The sequence below is a fragment of the Peromyscus californicus genome, unplaced genomic scaffold (genome assembly GCF_007827085.1).
Source record: "Peromyscus californicus insignis strain IS unplaced genomic scaffold, ASM782708v3 Scaffold_6__1_contigs__length_162567912, whole genome shotgun sequence".
In the NCBI taxonomy this organism is placed as follows: domain Eukaryota; kingdom Metazoa; phylum Chordata; class Mammalia; order Rodentia; family Cricetidae; genus Peromyscus; species Peromyscus californicus.
In genome coordinates this window covers 136,171,931-136,177,930 of record NW_026294584.1, presented here as the reverse complement: position 1 = coordinate 136,177,930, position 6,000 = coordinate 136,171,931, and the positions used below count along the sequence as shown (strand labels likewise).

Below are 6,000 nucleotides of genomic sequence, written 5' to 3'. Positions count from 1 at the left end.
GGCCAGTCAGGGCTACATAATAAGACTCTGTCTCAAAACAAAAACAAAAATAACAACAAAAAAAGAAGAAGAGGGGCTGGAGAGATGGCTCAGAGGTTAATAGCACTGACTGCTCTTCCAGAGGTCCTGAGTTCAATTCCCAGTACCCACACGGTGGCTCACAACCATCTGTAATGAGATCTGGCACCCTCTTCTGTATACATAATAAATAAATAAGTCTTAAAAAAAGGAGAGAGAGAGAGAGAGAGAGAGAGAGAGAGAGAGAGAGAGAGAGAGAGACTAGAGTCCCAGGGGTTGAAATTCTGAAAGTCAGAACAGCTCCTGGTGAGAAGGAGAGCTACATGAGAAGTATAGAAAACTGAATTCTGAGACTGAATCGGTGCGGTCTCAGTTACACACAAGACAATCGTCAAGTTATTTACTTTCTTCCTACTTTCTGCCCTTTTCACAACACCATGCTGCCTTAGCTGGCTGTAGTGACACGCAATCTCAGCATTCAGGAGGCTGAGGCAGGAGGCTGGTGAGTTTGGGGTCAGCCTCCAGAGCCCTGACTCAAGAAAAAGAAAAGGACAAAAAACGCTCCTTATGGGAGACTAAGAAGAACTGGACAAGCCCCCGGCAGCTGATACAGGGCTTCCTTTGCGTGTGCCGCTCGGTAAACGGTGAACCGCAGGCAGTCGGGCATCTGACTACCAAAGCAGAAAGGCCTCTTCCATTTCCCAACAATTTACATAGAAGAACTAACGCATGCTCCGCTTTGGCCCAAACTGTCCCCACTGTTTTTATCAGATGCAAACAATTCCTGTCCCACGCATCTGAAAATTTTGAAATTTTTTTACTCAATTACGTATTAATGACTATATAGCAAATCACTTTATAAATTTTAGTCTGAAGGTTTGGTGAGTTTTGTAGAAAAAAAGAAAGGGAAGATTTCAAATGAATCTCCAAACCATAATGAACGATTCAGAATTAGGTATGAGCAAGCATTTGGTAAGTGTATTTCAAGGTGTTATCAATAAAGGTGGTTTTTTGTTTTTTTTTTTTGGTCCCATTCAGCCCAATGCATTTGGTGGAGAGTCAGTTGGTTAAGGAAAGAGCTATGAGAACTGCATGTAAACAAACACTTGGGAAGCAGAGGCAAGAAAATTCAACTTTGAGATCAGCCTGGGCAACACAGGCTCTGTCTTTAAAAGAATAGAAAAAAATAAAAATAATTCAGGTATGGTTTAATCCCAGCACTCAGGAGGCAGAGGCAGGTGGATCTCTCTGAGTTCGAGCCCAGCCTGGTCTACAGAGTGAGTTCCAGGACAGCCAGGACTACACAAAGAAACCCTGTCTCAGGAAGGAAAAAAAAAAAAAAAAAAAAAAGGATCATTTATCTACACTGGCATTCCACCCAGCTGATGGAATTCCAGGAGCTTTTAATGAGTTAAAAGCTGCGTTCGCCTGAAGAAGTCAGCCAAGTGTCTAAGCGGTGGGAAAATAATTATGTGCACAGTAGGACAAGAAGCCACTTAAGCAATATTGCTCCTGTTCAATCGCCAGCTCTGCTCCTGCCAAATCCGTGGTCTGTATACGAGAGCACGCGGAATGGATGCCATATGCCCAACACAACACAGAAGCAGGCCCGGGAGAGAGAACACTCAGGAGGGAATGCTCCCATCAGGGTGCATGAAAATCATAGAGGAATTTTCAAAGGAGCCATGCCACGTGGAAAATGGATGGGAATGGATAATCCCGGGAGATGCATGCATCACCACGACACAGGATGTATAGTTAATGATCGTGGAAATCAGCCAGCTTTTGTGGACTACTTTCATGACATGGCCCCTGATCTATGTTCAATGATTTTTATTAATTTTATTTATTTTGTGGGGAGTGTGGAGACATCAGAGGACTTGGGGCTCCAGTCTCTCCTTCTACCACGTGGGTCGTGGAAACCAAACTCAGGTTGTCAGTCTTGGCAACTCGTGTCTCCCCTTGCTGACCCTCACAAGCCCCTTGATCTGGTCTCTCTTTTTGTTTTTGTGTTTTGTTTTATGTGTGTGGGTGTTTCACGTGCATGGATATCTGTGCACTATGTGCACGCCATTGTCCACGGAGGCTAGAAGTGGGCATTGGATTCCTGGAACTGGAATTATAGATAGTTGTTAGCCACAGTGTGGGTGCTAGGGATCAAACCTAGCTCCTCTGGAGGAGCAGTCAGTGCTCCTAACCACTGAGCCTTTGCCTCAGTCCTGTGATCTACTAATTATTTGTTTGTTTGTTTGTTTGTTTGTTTGTTTGGTTGGTTGGTTGGTTGGTTTTTTGGAGACAGGGTCTCACTGTTTAGCTTTGGCTGTCCTGGAATTCACTATGTAGACCAGGCTGGCCTTGAACTCAAAAAGTTCTGTCTTTGAGTTGCTTCTGTCTCCCAAGTGCTCAGGTTAAAGGCACGCACCACTATAACAGGCTTGATCTATTCCTGAAGTACACTTTTTTATTTGTCCACTTTGTTTTTAGTAATTGTTTTCTTTTCCTCCCATGGTTGGATATAGGACCTTATACATACTAGGTAAGCGCCCCACCAATTGAATTACCCTCTCAGTTCCTCACTTAAAATATTTTCTCCCTAGTATTTAATTGTTGTTTTTGTTTGTTTGAGGGTCATGAGTTCAAACTCACTCTTTTTTTTTTTTTTTTGGTTTTTTCGAGACAGGGTTTCTCTGTGTAGCTTTGCGCCTTTCCTGGAACTCACTTGGTAGCCCAGGCTGGCCTCGAACTCACAGAGATCCGCCTGCCTCTGCCTCCCGAGTGTTGGGATTAAAGGCGTGCGCCACCACCGCCCGGCTCAAACTCACTCTTAATTATTAATATAGTGCAAGTTCAAGGCCAGCCATGTGTATTTGATTGAGACCCCTGCCTTTTAAAACGGAAAGAAGAAAAAGAAATTGAATTCTTTTCCAGAATAATTATATTGTTAAGGTGTTAGTCTTTCAGGGTTTTAGAATTTAGAGGTATTTTTATCACTAAGGATTATGGCCTTTGGGATTGTGTCTTTGGGGATCATAACCTACATTTGCCATTATCATGATCATAATAGTAACATGAACAACTTAGTTTGATAAAGCTTTTTCTAAGACATCTTTGTGTCTTCATATTATAGGTCAGAGAGTTTAAGTGACCGCTCATCACCATCCTTTGCTTGGTCCCTACTCTAGCTCCGCCAGCTCACCCACAGCTGTCCCCGCTGGGAGTTCTGTTTTCAAGAACGAACCTAGCAAACATTCCGCTCTGTGTACAGCAGGCTCCTTTGGGGCAGGAAGTCTCGGAGAGTGCTGGAATTTCTAATCCTTAACATGTCCCTCTGCGTGTTGACTGGTGAAGAGAAAAAAGACCGCAGCTGTGGTGTGGTTTGGGTTTGGGTCTAAAGAACGGGTTATCTGGGACTTCATTTCATTTGGGTCACTTGAGGCTGAACCGATGCCCAGGAGAGAGGCCAACGCGTCATCGCTTACCCGTTACCTTTTCTCTACAGCCTTCCTCAGCCACCAGGGCAGGCGCCTGCTCCTGGTTACCGTGGCAACCGTGAGGAGCCCTAGCCAGTTCCGCTGCTGCACTGACTTCTGCAGCCCTAGCTGAGATGCAGCGCTGAGAACCGACAGACGGTGACAGACCCCTAATTCTTCATTCCTTCCTCGCTGCTCTGGACCCCGAGAGAACGAGGGAAGCCATAAGGATGAAAGAAGGGTGCCTCGGGGCCTCCGGATGAGAACCTTTGCTGGGATTCTAGCTGGAAGGTGGAGCCGCCACACTTAGGATGCACGCAGCCACAACAGCAGCACCTGTGTCCTGAGGACCAGCCAATCTGGGCAGGCAAGCTCTCACCGGCGAGGCAGATGCGGATGTGAAGCCCCAGTCTGTAAGTACCATCAAATCTCCCCCTGGGTGTGCAAATCTCTTAAAGCAAAAGGTTTTGTGTCTTGACACCTTAAAAAAAAAATCACATCTTTCGATTGTGTATGCCTTTCCTTGCCTTTCTGGCATATATGAGATTCTTGGAACAAATCTGCCTGCCTTTAAACGCGTTGCTCTCTTAATTAGTGGGAGCTACACCCCAGTATCCGTGTCTCCTTTACTGCACAACGCCCCACCGGCTGATAACCATGCACCATAAGCACACGCCCCAAAGACTGAGAAACACAGCACTCAGTTTCTCAGCCAATACCGTCCCATTATCTTTATGCTCTTATCCCGCCCCCACCCCAATCAAAGAAATAACATCCTTAGGCAAGCCGGTGGTATGCCAGATGTCAGAGGACTGCCCCGGGATCCCCACGACACCGTGTCCTTTCTGCGAGCTCAATGTGAATCCATTAGCTCATCCACAGGGCGACAATTGTTACACTCAGAGGGACATTTATTTCCGTCCAGTAGAGGGCGCCGGCGCTCGCCTACAGAGCTCGGTAAACAGGCCAGAGATGCCATGCCCCACACCCGTAGGCATGCACGTGCCCCTGGCTGCGGAGGACCCGGCGCAAGTCAGCCTCTGTAGATCGTTAACAAAGGGATGGTTATGTTGGTCCCCCCCTGGAAGTCAAGGGAAGGGCAAAAAGACTTCCGGAGCACGGCGTTCGTTTCAGAAGCGAATGAGCGTGTTTCCAGGGCAAAGTACTTTCTGTATAGCCATCAAATGCCCTCCTTCCCCGTCAGCCCCTCCTCCCCCAGCCCCTAGTCCTTTCTTACCGCCGTAGCGCTGGGGTGGAGTGTTTACAATTTACCGTGTTAGGAAGAGGAGACAAAACAAAGGTGTGGTGGTGTGGGGGGGACCTAGTTGGAACGAACCGACGGCTGCGCGACTGGCCCCTGCAGGAGTCCGCCCTAACTGCATGTTGGAACACCTGCAGGGGTCTCCTGCCGGGGACATTCTGACTTAGCTTCCAGGCCGTTCTAAAGCACCGAGGTTGCCCGCCACCATTCTAATCAGGATGACGTATTTCCAGGTGAACTCGGCACTGGTTTAGCCTCTCAAACATGCTGCTGCTGGAGGGCGGGGGTGGGGGGGGTATATTATTATTGTGATGTGTGACTAGCCACCGTGTGGAAGAGAGCTGGCAGCATCTTTGACTACCCGGAGCAGCTGAGGATGAAAGGGATGTTTCAAAGGAGCGAGGGCGCACCTCTCTCAAAATGGGCTCCTTCTCCGAAGAAAATGTTCTGACCTATATTCCAGACCAAGGAAAAAAGGAACTGTGGGCCTTTGTGGGACTGTAGAGAGAAAACTGCAAGGGTCTGTGGAAATGGATTCCACGCTTGTGTGCTTATCAGAGTCACACCTGTAACTGCCCCGCTCGGCAACTGGAAGGAAAGAACGCAGGGTGGGGGTGGGAGGGTTGGGGTTGGGTAGGGCATGGTGATTTATGCCTGCAACTCCGGCACTTGGGAGGTGGAAGCAAGAGGATCATGGGTTGAAGGCCATTCTCAGCTCCATAGCAAGTTTGAGGCCAGCCTGGGCTACATTAGACCTTGAAGAAAGTAAAGAGAGTGGAAAGAAAGAGAGAGAAGGCAGGAATACGGTAGCCATTTGAACAAAGGAAAACGCAAATAAAATGACCTAGAAATTATAGTCTTAATCCTTTTCAAGACTGAACTCATTACGACTTTAAATCCCTCCTACACCTAAGGGAAATCTTAAAAATGGCCTTTCCCTGAGAACTGGAACACCAGGGCAACATCCTCTTCACACACACACACACACACACACACACACACACACACACACACACACTTGCAGACCAGGAAGCAAAAAGCGTCCTCGAAACTTTGCATTCTAAAGCTACCTCATGAATATTCATAAGTCATAAATGCTGGGAAGCAGGTGGGAGGCAGAAACTGCACAGCCAGTTCCCCTAGGCCTGCAGTGCTCACTCGGTTAGGTGAGGCCTCAGACTCCAGGCCTGAAAGGTCAGGACTGTTAGTAGCCTATGAACCCCGGGCCGCCCCGGTGCTGCCTGTACTTGA

At 47.6% G+C, this 6,000-nt stretch overlaps 1 protein-coding gene across 11 annotated transcripts in view; it reads left to right on the top strand.

Moving 5' to 3' along the window:
• Nucleotides 1-3,377: 3,377 nt before the first annotated feature.
• Nucleotides 3,378-6,000, top strand: part of Mical3 (microtubule associated monooxygenase, calponin and LIM domain containing 3) — a 211,163-nt gene continuing 208,540 nt past the window's right edge. For 3 of the 11 annotated variants that reach the window (XM_052721457.1, XM_052721456.1, XM_052721454.1), the window contains exon 1: nt 3,382-3,901. The gene's annotated coding sequence lies outside the window, so the exon portion shown is untranslated. Of the gene's footprint in view, nt 3,902-6,000 lie in introns of all 11 variants that reach the window. The other 8 variants (XM_052721450.1, XM_052721448.1, XM_052721446.1 and 5 more) reach the window with 5 other exon arrangements.